Here is a 20443-nt window from a genome sequence, read left to right as displayed (position 1 = left end):
TTGGACAAAATAAATGTGGGAAATAAAGAAAGTGGAGTACTTTCTTAGACAAGGAATTTTAACTTTGAAAGCTGATAACTTGCAATAATATAATTATGGAGGTGGGAGTCAAGAAATATGTAATATAAAAGGGGAAAATTACTAATCTTTTGAAAACTGAGAGACATCAGCAAAAACAGAGGTAAACCGAGCAGTCCATAGGTTTTGACCAAAATAAACGTGGGAAATAAAGAAAGCAAAGTACTTTCTTAGACAAGGAATTTTAACTTTGAAAGCTGATAACTTGCAGAGGCGGAGGCCGGCGCGGGGCTTTTGATCAGCAGGCCCGCCTGGCTGTGGGCCCCAGGCCTCTCTGCCTGGGACTCTGCGCCTGCGCTCGCCAGTCCACTGTCTGCTTCCCCGGCGCGGCCGCAGTCCAGGCTGCACCACCCTGCCTGGGTACCTGGGCGATCCATGGGCTGCAGCGAGGGCCGCGATGACAGATTACGGTGAGGAGCAGCGCAACGAGCTGGAGGCTCCTGGAGGCCATCTACCCTGACTCCTTCACAGTATTATCAGAAAATCCACCCAACTTCACCATTACTGTGACATCTGAGCTGGAGAAAATGATGAAACTGTCCAGACAACCCTCAAGTTTACATACAAGTGAAAAATACCCAGATGAAGCTCCCCTTTATGAAATATTCACCCAGTTAAATCTAGAAGATAATAGTGTAGCAGACATTTTAAAATTATTAGCATTACAGGCAGAAGAAAACCTTGGTATGGTGATGATCTTCACCTTAGTGACAGCTGTGCAAGAAAAATTAAATGAAATAGTAGATCAAATAAAAACTAGATGAGAAGAAGAAAAGAAACAAAAAGAAAAAGAAGCAGAAGAAGCCGAAAAGCAATTATTCCATGGTACTCCTGTTATAATTGAGAATTTCTTAAATTGGAAGGCCAAGTTTGATGCAGAACTCTTGGAAATTAAAAAGAAATGGATGAAGGAAGAAGAGCAAGCAGGAAAAAGTAAATTAAGTGGGAGATAACTATTTGAAACAGATCGTAATCTCGACACATCTGATATCCAGTTCTTGGAAGATGCTGGAAACAACGTGGAGGTAGATGAGTCTTTGTTTCAGGAAATGGATGACTTGGAGCTGGAGGACAATGACGATGATCCAGACTACAATCCTGCTGACCGGGAGAGGGACTTGACCGACTGATGGACTATTCCCGTCTGCAGAGAGGCTTGACTGCCACAGCATCTGTGGCTATGCTGAGAGGGTGTTGATTTTCCTTTCTTTTTTCTAAGAAAAAAAATTTTTTTTCAGGAGAATATTCTTCTGATGGCTTTCATCATTGAACTTAATAAATTGATCTTAAAAATTTCAAAAAAAAAGAAAGCTGATAACTTGCAATAATATAATTATGGAGGTAGGAGTCAAGAAATAGGTAATATAAAAGGGGAAAAATCCCTAAATCTTTTGAAAACCGAGAGACATCAGCAAAAACAGAGAGGTAATTTATTTTTCTTAAATGACTTAGGCTATCAGGATTCATTATAGTATTTTGTGAACTACAGGCAACAGCTAGCCCTGTAGGTCTAGACGTTTCTTAGTATTTCTTATTGGCTTTAGTTTAAGTTTCTTTGATTTATGGACACTGTCTCCTCAGGAAAAATGCACATATGCCCATGAACACAATGTGTACCCACCAACTTCAGGGGTTTCATGGATCTCCTGAGAGCCCCACTGTGCACAACCACCCTTTTGTTGTGTTTAGTCGCTCAGTTGTGTCCGGCTCTTTGTAACCTCATGGACTGTAGCCCACCCAGCTCCCATCTGTCCATGGGATTTCCTAGGCAAGAAAACTGGAGTGGGTTGCCATTTCCTTCTCCAGGGGATCTTTCCGATCCAGGAATCAAACCTGCATCTCCTATATTGACCAGGGTTGGGGAGGGGGGGTGGTTCTTCACCACTGAGCCACCTGGGAAGCATCCACTCTATCGTGGTAGAATTTCGATTATTTTTGGCAGAACAACAGGGCAGAAATTAAGAGAAAAAGAGATGCCTTAGATTATGTCTGTTCAAAGTGGGTAACTAGTTTACTTCCAAAAAGAAGTTAAGATTTTCTTGCCAACTTTATCACCTGTGACCAATGGCCAAATCATTCTGCCAAGAATTCTGGACATATTTTCCCAATACCCAATCTGAAAAAACTTCACGAGATTAGTAATAAACCTATATAGGTTTTTTTTCCTATCTAATAGAATTTTTTGTGTTTAGTCACTCACTCATGGATTGTAGCCCATCAGGCTCCTCTGCCCATGGAATTTTCCAGGCAAGAATACTGGAGTGGGTTGCCTTTTCTTACTCCAGGGGATCTTCCCAACCCAGGAATCAAACTCACTTCTCTTGCATCTCCTGCAATGGCAGGAGATGTTCTTTACCACTAGTGCTACCTGGGAAGTAGAATTTTAGACACACTTAATTCATTGGCTGTCCTTCCGGCATTCATTCATCAAACCACTCCATAGAAAAGTGGCTCTACAGAAGGTATTTGAGCATATATCCTAATTTTCTGTGGGTAGTACAGGTTTGTGTTTGAGGGTGAGAGCTTGAAAATGAAAGTGTTAGATCTGGATGTGGGTTTTGGTAGAGGAGCAGGTGAAGAGATATTTCATTTTGATGAGATTGAGTTTGTCCAGGTCTTTTTGTTGATTTTGGATAAAATTTGGTGTGATCAGCTTTTTTTTTTTTTTTGGTATAATCAGTCTAGAGGTGGCTTTCAGCAAGGTTAAGGTTTTAAAGTGTTTCATGAATACCAGATTTTAGAAAATACCTTGATAGGTCAGAGTTTGACTGACTATAGAGTTTTATATGAATTTTTGGAGAGCCAGTGCCTGACTGAACAGCTTTTTCAGGAAGCGCTTTGGTCAGGACAGTTCTTTGCCTAATAAACCACTCTTGGATGACTCTATGGTAAGACAACACCTAATTAAACAGCCATTTTGGGGTGCATTTTAGATGGGTTGGTTCTTTGCTTATTAGTTATTCTTGAATAGTGTTTTTTTGTACATACAGGTCTTAGCTGATCACTGTTTTCCAACCAGCTGTGGAAAGGGAAATGCTTTTTTGATGTTTTTTATAGTTTTTGGAGAGTTTGTTTAGAGGCAGCTGTTTTGGATGAGTATTGATTTGTTTTGGGTGAGTCTGTTTGGGGTAGCTTCTTGCTGAACAGCTTCTTTGGACAAAAGAATTCTCTGCAGATCAGCTTGTCTTGGGTAAATTTGTGTACAACCAGGTCCTGGCTAAACAGCTGCCTTTTGATGAGCTTTGGATGAGGAAGTGCTTTTCTGATAAGTTGATTTCATATAAACTTGAATAAACATTTGGGGATGAGTTTGTGAACGGTAAACTTTGTTGATTAGCTGATCTCTGGTGAATTTGTTTAGAGCCAACTCTTGGCTGACTGGTTATTTCTGGATGAGTTTAGACTGGGACTATTTTTTTTTTTAAACTCATCAGCTGGTTTTAGAATAAGTTGAATTTGATCAGAGTTTTATTGAGATGAAGCTGGCCTGAAAGCAGGAGAATGAGACTGTGCTCTTTTCTTGGTTCTACTTTTCCTTTGCTGACTTACCAGATTGATCAGTTCAGTTCAGTTCAGTCGCTCAGTCATGTCCAACTCTGCGACCCCATGAACTGCAGCACGCCAGGCCTCCCTGCCCATCACCAACTCCCAGAGTTTATCCAAACTCATGTCCATTGAGTTGGTGATGTCATCCAACCATCTCATCCTCTGTCGTCCCCTTCTCCTCCTGCCCTCAATCTTTCCCAGCATCAGGGTCTTTTCAAATGAGTCAGCTCTTTGCATCAGACAGGTAAACAAAAAAACTATCACTGTATCTTAGAAGAGAAATAAGCGAGTAAATTGGTGGTAGTGTCTTAATTTGACACTCATTTTACTGGGTGTTCTAATATAGCTTTTATTTGGCTGTATAGTTAAGCTGTACGATTTTCTCGGTTGTAGACCCCAGGCTAAATACTCCAGACAACCTCCTGATCATATTTTAAAATCACCAGATGTCAAGGATATCCTTAAGTGTCTATTGTTGGACAATTGTTATCAATTAGTCTAGGTAATTTATGTTAACTATTACGAGAGACTGTTGATGTGGGGTGGGGAGGAATTTCTTGTCTTGGGGCTCACTTTAGTGTCTAGTTTCACACTGTGTCCTCTTCCCCTTACCCTAAACCCAACTGAGTTCTGGTCTTATAACTAATTCAAACACATAGCTGTTGGATATTTACTATTTTTCATACAGTGGTGATGAGCTGGAAGGTTGCCAATTTGTTATCTCTGATGTAAAATAAGAATAGACAACACCAAATACACAGTCATGCCCAAGGCCAACATCTTGAAGTTTGGATGGAGGTGGAGAAGTCTGTACAAGAGATTGCAAAGGAGCAGCTCCACAGGAGTAAAACTTGGAGGGGACAGTTTTAGACAGGGCAAAGTCTGAGAATTTTTGAAGAATGACAAAGTGTGGGGAGTTGATAAGAGATCAAGTGTAATAGCTACTGAAATAAGTCCATTTAAATTAGCAGCAAGGAAATCGTTGGTGAGGGCTTCTTTGGTGGCTCAGTGGTAAAGAATCCACCTGCCAATTCAGGAGATGTGGGTTCAGTCCCTGGGTGCGGAAGACCCCCTAGAGGAGGCAGTGGCAACCCACTCCAGTATTCTTGCCTGGGAAATCCCATGAACAGAGGAGCCTGGTGGGCGACAGCCCAGGGGTTCACAAAGAGTCGGACACGACTGAGCTACTGAACAACAGCAACGAAGTCATTGGTGAACTGAGGAATTGAAATCCTGGAATGGAAGCTGAATCAGAGGACATTGAGAGGTGAGTGAAAGGTAAAGATGTGAACACAGGATGATAGGATATCTGTAGACAACTTGGCCTTTTGAAGACTTTAGCTGTAACTTGGTGAAGAAATAAAGGAATAAAGGTGCTGGGAAGGCAGGGTGTTTTGTATCTAGGGCACAAATAGAGGGTTTGATCTTGGGCTGAGCCACTGTAACAGGAATAAAGACAAGTAAGATGGAAACAATTGCAGCAGATTTGTAGATGTGGTGGCAATACATTGAGGGAATTATTAAATGTTAGGTAAGTTCATTTACTAAGAGCTGAGGGAGAAGGGAAAGAGACTGAGATTTTAGGCTGAAGAATATATAACACAATCCTTTTAAAACCCAACTGGGCCCTGTGGAGTTCCCCCAGGGTCAGAAGTCTTTCTGTGTCTCCCATTTCTTGTTTATAGAAATAGGCTTTAATCTAGACCTTCCCTGAGTTCCAAAGAGCAGATTCAAAGTTACTACCTGGGAAAGTGAGAGAATGCAAAACAAGGGAAAAGCAAGCCCAACATAATCTCTTCCATGACTGTTAGCTTAAACCAATGCCTTGATTTATGACCCGACACTGTTGAGATAATGTCCTGTGGCTTCAACCAGCTGGCCCCAAACCGACTTAAAATTGATGACACGGGGAGGGCCAATTAAGAACTGAAACTCCCGAACCATCACCAAGGCTCTAAGTAAATGTAAAATGCCACAACCATCACCTTTTTCTCTCTCCTGGAAAGAGGTTAAGGGATCACAAGACCATGATTTAATAGTCTGCTTTACAGAAATACATAGTTCAATCACAATCACCACAGTGACACATCAAGCAAAAAAAAGCAGTTCCAGGAAGTCTGCGTCTGTATCTTATCAGGAAGCTAAAATCATGAAGAATCCTGCCCACCCACCTCTATCATTTTTGGCTTTATAAACCTTGCAACCTGGCCAGGAAACAGGGTGTTTTTGAGACAGTCGACATCTCCCATCTTCTGGGTTGGTGTCTCCTTGACTACTACACCTTTCTTTGCTCCAGACTTTGATGTTTTTGCTTGTTTGGATTCACTGTCCATCCAGCACATGACTTGGGTTTGACAACACTTTGCAGTGTGAGTGAGCATGCCTGACTAGAGACTGGTGGTCTGGGGCAAGCTTGTCTAGTAATTCCAGTTGTTCTGCTGTGAGATCATTTCCAATAATCCTCAACGACTTGGTTAAGTGGTGTGGGTTCAGATAGCTGTGTTTTCAGTGAGAAGTCTTTATTATTATGGACACTTAGCCATGGTGCTGAGGATAGTCAAAACTTCAGGTCAAGGATGGATCTAACCAAGGATCCTCACTTGGGATTATCCCTCTTCAAATCTCTTCCTCCTCCCTACTCTTTCCAGCCGTTCACTTCTCCTTCTTTAACTGAAACAACATGGAAAAAATAAAAGCCTTTATAGGGAAACTCTCTTATCTTCTCAACCTACCTGCATGTGGGCTTATCTTTCTTACTACAGTGGCAGAAGTATCCTTACTCCTACTGATGGACAACTCCTCTGCTCAGGTGGCAAAGAATCCACCTGCAATGCAGGAGACCTGGGTTTGATTCCTGGGTCAGGAAGAACCCCCTGGAGAAGGAAATGGCAACTTTTCCATAAGGAAATTGCCTGGAGAATCCCATGGACAGAGGAGCCTGACGAGCTACAGTCCATGGGGTTGCAAAGAGTCAGACAACTCAGCGACTAACCCTTTCATTTACTTTCTACTTTTGTTCTGGATCCCATTCTTTTCTACTTTCTTAAGAACTTCACCTTTTCAGTTCCCTTCCCATCTCATTTTCCTTGGATCATTTCTATCAGCAATCTCCACATTAAGAAATACAAAACCAAACTCTCTTAACCCTACAGTCTGCCTTATTTTTGACTCCAAATCCCAAAATAGGAATTGTTTGCATTTTCTCTCTCTGTTTTTTCACCTCCCTCATTTCACAGAAGCTTCCTTTCCCACGACTCCATTAAAAACACTCTGGTGGCTCAGTGGTAAAGAATCCACTTGCCAATGCAAGAGACCTGAGTTCGATCCCTGGGTCAGGAAGATCCCCTGGAGGAGGAAATGGCAGCTCATTTCAGTATTCTTGTCTGGGAAATCCCATGGATAGAGGGCTACAGTCCTTGGGGTTGCAAAAGAGTCAGACATGACTTAGCAACTTGAGCAGCAATGATCTCCAAGATGCCAGAGCTAAGGGATACTATTTGGTTTCCATTCTATTCAGCCTTTTGGTGGCATTTGTACCATAAACCACTGCCTCCTTCTTGAAATACTTTTCTTTCCCCTCCTAGATTCCATGATACCACTCTCCTGGTTTTGCTGTTACCTCCCTGATTGTTCCTTATAGTTTTCTGAACTGTCTAGAAAAGTGAGAGTGCCTCAGGTGTAAACCTTAGCTTTCTTCCCTTGCCTTCTCGTTCATTCTCTTCCCTTCCCTTTTCAGCTCCTTTCCCACCTATCTCCCTATATGATCTCATTCAATTCCATGTCTTTAAGTAAAATTTCAAATGCTTATAACTCTCATATTTATATTTTTTGCCCAGAGTTTTCCTATAGAGTTCAACCTCTATATTTATTAAACTGCTTGGGGTCTCAGTCTGAATAATAGTCATCTTGAACACAGTGTACTTCAGACTGAATACTTGATTAAACTCCTCTCAATCTCATTTTTCCTCTGGTCTTCATTATCTTGGTAACTGGCACCTTTGCCCTCCCAGTTATACAGATCAAACATTGAGACTTTATACTTTATTTAACACTTTTTGGTGCATCCTGTCTGTACTTACTAAAATATATCTCAAACTTCTCTTTCTCCAGTTTTGGTATTTTCCCCCAATTTTGTGGGTCTTTTGGCCTTGGTACCATTGACATTATGGACCAGATGTCTGTTTTTTTCAGTGAGACAATCTTCTGTATTGTAGCCTGTCTAGCAGCATCCTTGGTCTCTGCCCACTAGATGTCAGTATTGTCTCTCCAGTTTTGAAAAAAAAAAAAAAAAAAAAAAAAAAAAGTCTCCAGATGTTGCTACGTCTCCTGATAGACCCAATTTTGTACCCAGTGAAGAACCACTGACCTAGTCTAAGACAGGATGATCTCTAGCATGAATTGCTGCAGTAAACTCCAAACTAATCTCTTGCCTCTTACCCTCTGGTTCCTGGTCCTGGGTACCATGACATCGATGGCTGTGATGGCTTTTTCATTAATCCCCTGCTTCCATGCTGATTCTCGTTCAGCTCGTTTTCTAGATCATTTTCTATGTTATTCAGATGATGTCCTCCTCTATTTAGCATCTTTACTGGCTTTTCACTGAATCTTGAGTAAAATACAAACTTATTACCATGGTTTACAAAATCTTTTTAAAAACTTGTTACATTTTAAATTTGAAAAAACCTTAAAATAATTTGGTTTCTGTTCACCTCATCTGGTACCAGTTCCTGCACTTTGGATTCCTTCCTATTCTCCTCAAACATGTCAGAGGCTTTGTTTTTGCTTTTCCATTCATCTGAAATCCTTGGTCCCTAGATGTTTGCCTCAGTGGTTTCTTTTTCATCTTTAAGACTTGACTTAAATGTTTTATTTTCAGAGAGAACTTTTCTGGAATACTCTAGTGCCAAGGAAGTGCTTTCCATCACTTCATCACATCACATGGCATACTTTCCTTGCAGTTCTAACTGCCACCTTATTTATGTGCTATTAGTGACCTTGTTTATGTGCTATTTACTTGCACGTTGTATGTTCTCCTGTCTAGAAAATGTTTCATGGAAGTGAGGACATTGTCTTTTCTATAGAGATCTTGCAGCAGGTACATAATAAACACTTGATAAATATTTATTAAACAAATGAATGACCCAATTTGTAATAGTGGAAAGAGCAGTGGCATGTTAAAATCAGACTTGTTTGCGTCTGAATAGTGTCTTTGTTTCTTGAGGTAGGGCTGTATTGCTATAAACTTCCCTCTTAGAACTACTTTTGCTGCATCCCATAGGTTTTGCATTGTTGTGTTTTCATTGTCATTTTTTTCTAGAAATTTTTTGATTTTCCTTTTGATTTCTTCAGTAACCTGTTGGTTACTTAGAAATGTATTGTTTAATCTCCAAGTGTTTGTGTTTCTTACAGTTTTTTTCTTGTAATTGATATCTAGTATCATAGTGTTGTGTTTGGAGAAGATGCTTGATACAATTTTCAATTTTCTTAAATTTACTGAGATTTGATTTGTGACCCAAGATGTGGTCTATCCTGGAGAATGTTCCGTGTACACTTGGGAAGAAGGTGTATTCTTCTGCATCTGGTTGGAATGTCCTGAAGATATCAATGAGATCCATCTCATCTAATGTATCATTTAAGACTTGTGTTTCCTTATTCATTTTCTGTTTTGATGATCTGTCCATTGGTGTGAGTGGGGTGTTAAAGTCTCCCACTACTATTGTGTTACTGGTAATTTCTCCTTTATGTCTGTTAGTGTTTGTCTTATGTATTGAGGTGCTCCTATGTTGGGTGCATCAGTCAGTCAGTTCAGTTGCTCAGTTGTGTCCAGCTTTTTGCGACCCCATGAATCGCAGCACGTCAGGCCTCCCTATCCATCACCAACTCCTGGAGTTCACTCAGACTCACATCCATCACATCAGTGATGCCATCCAGCCATCTCATCCTCGGTCATCCCCTTCTCCTCCTGCCCCCAATCCCTCCCAGCATCACAGTCTTTTCCAATGAGTCAACTCTTTGCAGGAGGTGGCCAAAGTACTGGAGTTTCAGCTTCAGCATCATTCCTTCCAAAGAAATCCCAGGGCTGATCTCCTTCAGGATGGACTGGTTGGATCTCCTTGCAGTCCAAGGGACTCTCAAGAGTCTTCTCCAACACCACAGTTCAAAAGCATCAATTCTTTGGCATTCAGCTTTCTTCACCGTCCAACTCTCACATCCATACATGACCACTGGAAAAACCATAGCCTTGCCTAGACAGACCTCTGTTGGCAAAGTAATATCTCTGCTTTACAATATGTTATCTAGATTGGTCATAACTTTTCTTCCAAGGAGTAAGTGTCTTTTAATTTCATGGCTATAGTCACCATCCGCAGTGATTTTGGAGCCCAAAACAGTAAAGTCTGACACTGTTTCCACTGTTTCCCCATCTATTTCCCATGAAATGATGGGAACAGATGCCATGATCTTCGTTTTCTGAAAGTTGAGCTTTAAGCCAACTTTTTCACTCTCCTCTTTCACTTTCATCAAGAGGCTTTTTAGCTCCTCTTCACTTTCTGCCATAAGGGTGGTGTCATCTGCATATCTGAGGTTATTGATATTTCTCCCGGCAATCTTGATTCCAGCTTGTGCTTCTTCCAGCCCAGTGTTTCTCATGATGTACTCTGCATATAAATTAAATAAGCAGGGTGACAATATACAGCCTTGATGTACTCCCTTCCTTTTCTTATTTGGAACCAGTCTGTTGTTCCATGTCCAGTTCTAACTGTTGTTTCCTGACCTGCATATAGGTTTCTCAAGAGGCAGATCAGGTGGTCTGATGTTCCCATCTCTTTCAGAATTTTCCACAGTTTATTGTGATCCACACAGTCAGAGGCTTTGGTATAGTCAATAAAGCAGAAATAGATGTTTTTCTGGAACTCTCTTGCTTTTTCGATGATCCAGCGGATGTTGGCAATTTGATCTCTAGGTATCCTTAGGCAAATTAAATAATACTGCTAATCTTTAAACCTTCATTTATAAAATAGGAGTTTTAGTCCTCCCCTTATAGAATTGAAGGTTTGTGTGGCTATGAACATCTAGCAGTATGCTGGGTAGTAGATACTTATATTTATTTTCATTTGGAATCTGAGAGCCAAGATTTAAATTGACAGCAGATTGGTGATGGTGGGAAGGATGTGTTGTTGAGTCCTTTTGCTTCTGGCTTTAAGCAATAACAGATGACCTCTTCATAAAAGGTGAAGGGCTTCTCTCTCTCCACCATCACGGCTGGTTCCCTTCTTGATAAGACGTGTGTGTTTTCTAAGCACATGTGGGATATGGACTGTCAGTATCACTGGGGATCAATTTTTCTGAGGATGCTCTTTGTTGCCTGAGGCTCAGATATTCACTTCCTAGGTGGTACTAGCAGTAAAGAACTTTGCCAGTGCAGGAGACCTAGAAGACAGGGTTTGATCCTTGGGTTGGGAAGATCCTATGAAGAAGGAAATGGCAACCCACTCCCATATTCTTGTCTGGAGAATCCCATGGACAGAGGAGTCTGGTGGCTATAATTCATGGGGGTCGCAACGAGTGAGACACAACACAGCAACAAACACACACACAGATGTTCATTAGAGAACATTCACTGATTAGAAGAGTTACAGGGAGCAGTTTAGATAACCTGATTCTAAGATCTTACCCTCTGTCACTTTCAGACTACTAGCAGAATATTCTCATGCTTCTGACATATTAATATTCAGAGCTATTTTGTCCTCTCTTTGCTTACATCCATCTGTGTGTGTGTTCAGTCATGTCTGACTCTGTGACCTCATGAACTATAGCCCACTAGACACCTCTGTCCATGGGATTATCCCAGCAAGAATACTGGAATCGGTTGCCATTTACTCCTTCAGGGGATCTGTCTGACCCAGGGATCGAACCCATGTCCTGCGGCTTCTGCAGGCGGATTCTCTACCACTGAGCCACCTGGAAAGCCCACATTCCACTCTTGTAGCCCTTAATTCTATCTTTGCAAATTCAAAAGACAGTTAAAAGGAGGAACAGTTTTATCTCTAAAAGGAATGCTACTTCCTCTAAGACTCAAACTGCAGCCGGTTCTAAAAGTAACATATCTTTCCCCTTCTACATTTGCAACTCAGTGGAGAAATAAAGTTAATAGATCATTAATGAATACTGTTCCTAAAATATGCCCAACACTGACATAGAGTGGAGAAAACAAGAAGGAACCCAGTAAAATATCCAAGTGTTCTTTGAGGACTATTTTAGAAATTATCTGACAGAGCTCCAAATTATTCTGACTGCGTGAGAATGCTTCTTGCTGTCCTTGCTCAGAGCAGTGAGGTAAAGGACCATATACCTCTAGGTGGCTTCTAGGCAGATCTGCTCGTTTTGGAAGTCAGTGTTCTGCAACCCGCTGGTTTCACTTTAGAGAAGAGAACCTTGCCTCTAAGGTAGTTGGTCTTCAGATACCAAGTCCAGATAATGTGTCTTTGCTGAAACCTCTTGCTGACGATTTCCACACTTTTTAAAAGTATATCCACATGCTTATATTCTTTGTATATGCTGCTGAGTATAAGTAATATAGTTAACAAATTAAAGACTGAGATTGAATTACATCCTGCATTCAGTTCAGTTCAGTTCAGTTGCTCAGTCCTGTCCGACTCTTTGCGACCCCGTGAATCGCAGCACGCCAGGCCTCCCTGTCCATCACCAACTCCCGGAGTTCACCCAAACTCATGTCCATTGAGTCGGTGATGCCATCCAGCCAACTCATCCTCTGTTGTCCCCTTCTCCTCCTGCCCTCAATCTTTCCCAGCATTGGGATCTTTTCAAATGAGTCAGTTCTTTGCATCAGGTGGCCAAAGTATTGGAATTTTAGCTTCAACATCAGTCCTTCTAATGAACATCCAGGACTGATTTCCTTTAGGATGGACTGGCTGGATCTCCTTGCAGTCCAAAGGACTCTCAAGAGTCTTCTCCAACACCACAGTTCAAAAGCATCAATTCTTCAGCGCTCAACTTTCTTCACAGTCCAACTCTCAGATCCATACATGACTAACATCCTGCATTACAGTTACTTAAAACATGATGCAGTATGCCGTTTACTGTCACTTTTTAACTTCCAGATTTTTAGACTGTACCTTTTAAAGAAGCCTAGTCATCCCTTACAGAAACAAGTAAACAAAGTCAGTGAGCAAACAAGCAAGCAAACAAAACCCAACACTGACACCAGAACCTGTACTTGAGGAAAGCTGCTACCAGAGAGTGCAGCTGTTAAGGCCAGGATGTGAGATTTATGAGAACAGTTTTTCTAAAGACACAAACACCTGTTCCCTTCTTGTCAATAGTCAGAATTAAAATTCATTTAAAAAAGTGAAAGGACAACATACTTATAAATAGTAATGATGCTGAAGAGCAATAGCTTTTAAAGATATACTTTGGTCATTTAAAAACCAATATTCTGTAATATTTCTGCCTCCAAATTAAAATTCCTAGAATCTCTTGATTAGAAATTTACTTTATTATTTTAAATGCATTATTCTACTATTTTCAGTCCCAGTAGTGGACAACCATAGCCCTAAAAGCCTAAACTAGACAACTTATTTAAAAATTATGAGAATGGGTTACTCAGGTGGTCCCGACTATGAAGAATCTGCCTGCAATGCAGGAGACCTAGGTTTGATCCCTGGGTCAGGAAGATCCTCTGGAAAACGAATGGCAACCCACTCCAGTATTCTTGCTTGGGGAATTCCATGGACAGAGAAGCCTGATGGGCTGCTATCCATGGGGTTGCAAAGAGTTGGAAAGGACTGAGCAACTAACACTTACTCAGACACATCTTAGGATTCTTGGTTTTAGAGATTTTCAACTATTGCTTACTCTTTGCTTTGAAAGCTTGAAAGTCTCGTATTTTTAATGAATCACATTTAAAAAATTTTAAGCTCATAACTCTTTTACATGTATTTATACCATCTGGAGCCTCATAACTGGAGCAAAATGTGCAGAAGATTGTATATTGGTGAGTGAGAATCATATCAACCTTTGGAAGCTTAATCCTATCTCTCTAGATCTGGATTTATGTCCATATTCATAATATTAAACTCATCCTTCATGTAGCCAGCATAGATAAGTGTTGGGGTCCATCTTACCCAGACCAAGTACAGACCATCTTACTCTGCATTATATAGTACTCAATATGGCTGCTAAAACATGATACATAGATCCCCAGTAATAAGGGAACTTTTCATCCATTCATTCATCATCCTTCTCAGATCTCTACAACCTGGTCCAAGTATATATTTCAAGTTGCTTGCTATTGAACCAAAACAAGGGTTAATCTCCAGATGTACCCAGAAGTTGTAGACAAAAAGTCCATTGAATAAGGAGCTTACCCAGCAAAAGAGTGAAATGGTAAAAATGGTAATATTTATAGCTATTTCCTGATTTTAATCATCATCATTTTCCTCACCATTTTCCTTATTACCATCCATATACATACTGACAATTCATAGCACATAGAAATTGCTTCATGCACAGGATAGACAAAAAGTATAAGAGAACCTAGATCTTCTAGAATTGTGGTTCAAGGATGTGTGTGTGTGTGTGCGCACTAAGTTGCTTCAGTCGTGTCTGACTATTTGCAACCCTATTGGCTGTAGCCTGCCAGGCTCCTCTGTTGTTGGGATTCTCCAGACAAGAATACTAGAGTGCATTGCTTTGCCCTCCTCCAGTGGATCTCTCCAACCCAGAGATTGAACCCACCTCTCTTAGGTCTCCTGAACTGGCAGGTGGGTTCTTTACCACTGGAGCCATGTGAGAAGCCCCAGTTCAAGGACAGAAGTATTCATTTTATCTGCTTTTCCTACCATAAAAATTCCAGATCAGAGAAATTAAGTAATCTGTCCAGAGCAATTAAACAACGAGTGGCAATTTCAACCTATAGGATCAAAACGACCTTAATTTACTGTTACATATTTCAAAGTGGTTTGAAATATGTTGGGCTGGTTAAAATGTAAAGACAAGTACTAGAAAGAAGTAACCATCAAAAGTGCAAGCAACTTATTTTAATTGTGGTTTGTTTTAACAGTCACTTAATGATAGTCATGATCTACTCAAAGCTGTTTAAAGTTCTGTTAGAGAGTCTATTATTTTGTGAAACCCTATCATGTTGCTCCCCAGGGTTTAAGTGGACTATCAGTGGGGAGAGGTACACAGCTGAGGCCAGGGTCCACCATACATGTTCATTAAATGGATTTCATGTCTAACACACTTCTTCCACCCAGCTAAAGTGCTCGGAATTGAAGGAAAGCTTCCTCACTAGATATAGGAGTTTTTAAATTTAACAGCTCCTTTAAGAATTTTTGAACTTTTCTACTTGAAGACATATTTTAAATAGCTTAATTAAGAAGTTTAAGACGGTGTGCTGGCAATCCCTACGCAAGAAAGATTTATGGTGACTAATCTGATAGGATGACAAAGTAATTTGATGTCCCCTTAGTGTATCTTGGACTTCCCTGTGGCTCAGATGGTAAAGCATCAGACTACTATGCAGGAGACCCAGGTTCGATCCCTGGGTTGGGAAGATCTGCTGGAGAAGGAAATAGCAACCCACTCCAGTGCCTGTACAATTCCATGGACAGAGGAACCTGGTAGGCTATAGCCCGTGGGATCGCAGGAGTCAGACATGACTGAGTGACTTCACTCACTAGTGTATCTGAACTATATAATAGAGAGAACCTTCCAAATTGTAATGGAAATTGAAAGCTAAAACGATATATACAGATACTAGTTTCCATGATGTGTAAAGCAAGACCAATCCTTATCTTCAATAAAGCAGGGCTAGTGGAGTGACTAAACAATGCTAGCATTTTTAGTTTGTGAGATTGTTAATAAAAGGTTAGACAAGCACCCCATACTTTATATTAAATGGCTCATTTATGATTTTCAATCTTTTCAGTCTGTTAACCTTTCAACTGACACTAGTCTGCTTTAGTGTCAGGAAGGAGACAGAAGTTTTATTTGCCCATGGCAGATTTCTTTGGGATAAGGTGGTGAAGGTCAAAGACAAAGTGCTCTTGATTTAAACCTTTAAGTGCATCATTTCCTTCTTGCTTTTACAACAGTGTCTTAATTGTAAAGTGGATTCGAATATCGCATAGGTTATTAGAGTCAACAACAAATCGGGGTCATCTTAAATATGTATGCTAATGTTCTATTATCCTGGAATGCTGTGATGCTATGAAATCCGTTGATCTAAGGTCACATAGGAAGTTTGTTAACATGAGGCTTTGGGCTTTTTGTCTTACTTATTTCTGGTGGGCCTGTTACTTTGGAACTGTATCCAAACCGGAGAGGGTTCCAGGTGTCTGGGTTGAGGATAGGACTGTGGAGAGGATAGAGCAGCTGAAGAAGGAGAGAGATTGGGCTTTCGGCAGGGAAATGTAGTATTTGGGGAAATAATCAACGAGGACGGTGACTCCGAGAGTAGGGGAATAAAGGAGTCACTGTGCACATCATTTTTTCCTAGTTGGTGCCCAGGGCATCCTATTTCAGTGTTTTCTCATGAGAGGAAGGGATGGTAGGATTAGGTATTATTTGCTTGATAGCTGATTTTTCGTTGCAACATTTAAACCTTATTTGTGTTTTTTTTTTTTTTTTTGGAAATGGTTGCCCACAGAATTCATTTTGCTCATTTACCTATCAGTGTATCAAGTCATCCACCAACCCTTCCATCCATCCACAGAAATTTGTTGAAATTCTGATCGGATTCAGGCTCTTCATATAGTCACTGGCGGGGGGTGAGGGGGTGGGTATTTCTAAAGAGCAAAATAATCATGTTTCCTGTCCTCTTGGAAATCATAGACAGGTGGAGGAGACAGACATGAACAAATAAAGATAACAAGAAAATTTAAAACTACATTTGTATTCTATTAAGAAAGTTTATAATAATGACAAATACTGGTAGAGAAATAACAAGTACTATGAGATAGTACTTGAAAAAAGAAATAATTTCTTTTTTGTTCTGTAAATAATATTCAAGAAGTTAACTTATCCTCATGATTTGGTGAACTTTACACACATCAAATCTCCATTTTCATTTCTAAAATCTTAACTCTTTTCCCAAATTCAGTTCTCCAACTTCCTGTGAACATTTTCTTTTGGATATACTGTCAATACTAAAAGTATTTTTGTAAACTCTCCTATGTGTAAGCACTTGTATCAGTCAGGGAACTACCATGTATTTGGTTAACTCAAAGTTGTAGGTTTCTTTTTTCCCTCCTCTCCATCTTTAATTTTGACTTCAGATTTGCTCATTTCCTCTGATATTTCTCTTGTTCTCAACTTTGTTTTGTGCTTTGATTCTCCTGACTTTTGCTTCACTTTTGATCTTGTTTGGTTACTATTTTAATCTCTTTGCATCCTAAGTATAGAATGTACTCAGAAGGCACAATTATTAATCCCAAGCTCTATTTTCTTCACCTCAGTTCAGTTCAGTTCAGTCACTCAGTTGTGTCCGACTCTTTGCAATCCCATGAATCGCAGCACGCCAGGCCTCCCTGTCCATCACCAACTCCCAGAGTTCATTCAGACTCACGTCCATCGAGTCAGTGATGCCATCCAGCCATCTCATCCTCTGTCGTCCCCTTCTCCTCCTGCCCCCAATACCTCCCAGCATCAGAGTCTTTTCCAATGAGTCAACTCTTTGCATGAGGAAGCCAAAGTACTGGAGTTTCAGCTTCATCATCATTCCTTCCAAAGAAATCCCGGGGCTGATCTCCTTCAGAATGGACTGGTTGGATCTCCTTGCAGTCCAAGGGACTCTCAAGAGTCTTCTCCAACACCACAGGTCAAAAGCATCAATTCTTCAGCGCTCAGCTTTCTTCACAGTCCAACTCTGACATGACCACTGGAAAAACCATAGCCTTGGCTAGATGGACCTTTGTTGGCAAAGTAATGTCTCTGCTTTTGAATATGCTATCTAGGTTGGTCATAACTTTTCTTCCAAGGAGTAAGTGTCTTTTAATTTCACTATTGCAGGGTAATAGTAGGTTATAAAAATGAAAATTAAAGGAGTAATAAAGAACTTAAAAATAAAAAAATTAAAAAATGATAATGGTAAAAATATATCTAGGATTTTCTCTGGAGCTATTGAGGGCAGTATGGGGTCAGTTCAGTTTCCGATGGTTCCTTGTTCCAGCTTATACTTCTTCTCAAGTTCTGTAGGCCCCTTCCAATGATTAGTCAATGATAACTACAGGGTTTTAATCTGTTGCACCTGTCACTTCCAGAGCCGTTCCCTCTCCTTTGTTTATTTTGGCTTCCTCTGTTGGCAAGTCTCTTCAGTGTATCAATAGTTTTGACCTATGGTTCCCTTTCATTATACCTCACTTCCTCTATCTCATTCCATTTCACCTAATCTTTTTAAGAAGTACTTTCAAAAATTGTGTGTATGTGTATGTGTTTTACTGAAAGCAACCTTAAAGTTACCAATTTTGTCTGAGAATCAGGAAATTTGCTGAATGATCCCCCCAAAATTTGTTTTAACAAAATCACTGGATTTAATCGTTGTATTAATAGATAGTAAAGAAATTTTCACCTGTGAATATTAGCTCTGTTCAGTTCTAAGAGAGTTAGTGTAATTGGATCAGCAAAAGATATAGGAGAGGGTCTGTGGTCCTCTCTACTGTTGGTGATATTGTTAAGAGCATGGATATAGGTGAATATGGATTGTATGTAAGTATGGTGAGCTAGGTGGTGACTGTGGCAGGTGAGAGAGGGTACAGTTTGTTTAAGGAGATGAGATACTATCGATAGCCAAGTAAAGGCTGTCCTGTAGGAATGTTGCTCCAGTGTTGTCAGATCTTATCACGAAGCCAGAGGTCTGAATGTTTATATATTATTATGTCAGATCTTATCATGAGGCCAGAAATCTGAATGTTTATATATTATTATGAATGAAATATTCACTATGAATGAAATATAATGATATTTATACTGTTTAGATGTTGACTACCAATTGAAAATCCAATTTAAAATACTGTGTAGGCTGAGGCACATGAAAAGATGATCAATATTGTTAATTATTAGAGAAATGACAATTAAATCTGCAATGAGGTATCATTTCACATCAATCAGAATACCAGCATTAGAAAGTCCACAAATAGTAAATGCTAGAAAGGGTGTGAAGAAAAAGGAGCCCTCCTACACCTTGGTGGAAATGTGAATTGGTACAGACACAATGGAAAACAGTATGGTGGTTCTTTAAAAAACTAAAAATAGAGTTTTCATAGAAAATTATATTTTGAAAAGATACATGCATTCCAATGTTCTTAGTAGCACTATCTACAATAGCCAAGACATGAAAGCAACCTAAAGCTCATCAACAGATGAACAGATAAAGAAAATGTGGTATATGTACACAACTGAGTGTTACTGAGCCATGAGAAGAATGAAATAATGCCATTTTCAGCAACATGGATGAATCTAGTGATTATCATATTAAGTGAAGTAAGTCAGAGAGAGATAAATATCATATGATATCACTTACATGTGGAATCTAAAAAAAATGATACAAATGAATTTATTTACAAGACAGAAATAGATTCACAGACATATAAAAGAAACTTATGGTGACCAAAGTGAACATAGAATTATCCACTTTGTATTTTTTATGATGATACATTTTCTCTTGTTTATATCATATAAACAGAGTCATCTGTGATCGTACTTAGCAGAGACCCCATATGGATTTAATATATGCTTAAAAACTTGAAAATCACAATTCAAAAATGATTTTTAATGAGCTGTGTCTTTTTCAAGTTTTCTCTTTCCCTATATCAACCTCAAAAAACAATCTAATTATTTTACAAAAAATATATAGAAGCAATGGAATAGATTAGTGTGTGAGGAGTTTGATTTGCCGATAAGGGGATTTCATGGATATTCTCCTCTGAGTTATGGGAGGTATGGAGAATATAAAAATGCTTTAAACATTCTTAATTAGTAAGGTTCTTCTGGACTAAGAAAAATATTTTTGAGAAAGCCTAAACAAATTTTTTAAAAAGTTCTTATATTACCCTAAAAAGGGGGTAATGATTTTCTTCTATTCATGTATAAGTTCCTAGGAAAGACTGTGATTTAAGTGCATTATCTAAGAAATAAAAATTTCTAATCACAAATTTACTAAACTTCTTATATTTTTCAAAGAAATGATGCCAGTAACTATTTGTACAGTGGCTTTGTTACTTTCTTTTTAAAAAAATATTCCATTTCTCTATATAATAGTCCTGAACATTTCCTCATCATCACTATTCAGAAGGCCTTGTGTCTTGAATATTACACATAAAAATGTAAACTACACATTAATTCAATTAAATAACTTGAGTCTAGTCAATGTACCCATAAATGTGGCTAAGAGGGGGACCATCTGACCATTTTCAGGGTATAGCAGAAAAGGATGAAAACACTATCCCTGATTTTGGGGCTTTGGGTGCTGACTGCCAGCTTCTTGATAAGTCCCATCAATTGAAATCTTCATCCATTTAATTTTATTCAGACCATCTTTGCAAATCCATGGTGATAATTCTGAACCTTGTTTATATTCTCTTAGTTTTCCAAATGCTAGAATTTTTGGTAGCACACTTAACAAAATTGAATTATATCCACACATTGGACCATTCATTTGTCACTCTTCAGTGTTGTTGTTTGGGTAAAATTTCTATATACCTGACCACTCTCTTTCTACAATAAGCAAGGATATTAATGTTCAAGAAAACTTACTTTGATCCCAGTCTGACACTATGCCATGTCTCCTGTCTTACTGGAA

The 20443-nt window shown here is 39.5% G+C and overlaps 1 pseudogene; it reads left to right on the top strand.

Moving 5' to 3' along the window:
• Nucleotides 1-475: 475 nt before the first annotated feature.
• LOC128049867 (RWD domain-containing protein 1-like) lies at nt 476-1208 on the top strand (annotated as a pseudogene).
• The last annotated feature ends 19235 nt before the right edge of the window (nt 1209-20443 follow it).

The sequence above is a fragment of the Budorcas taxicolor genome, chromosome 6 (genome assembly GCF_023091745.1).
Source record: "Budorcas taxicolor isolate Tak-1 chromosome 6, Takin1.1, whole genome shotgun sequence".
In the NCBI taxonomy this organism is placed as follows: domain Eukaryota; kingdom Metazoa; phylum Chordata; class Mammalia; order Artiodactyla; family Bovidae; genus Budorcas; species Budorcas taxicolor.
The sequence above is the reverse complement of the archived record's forward strand: the minus strand, read 5'-3'. Positions and strand labels throughout refer to the sequence as shown.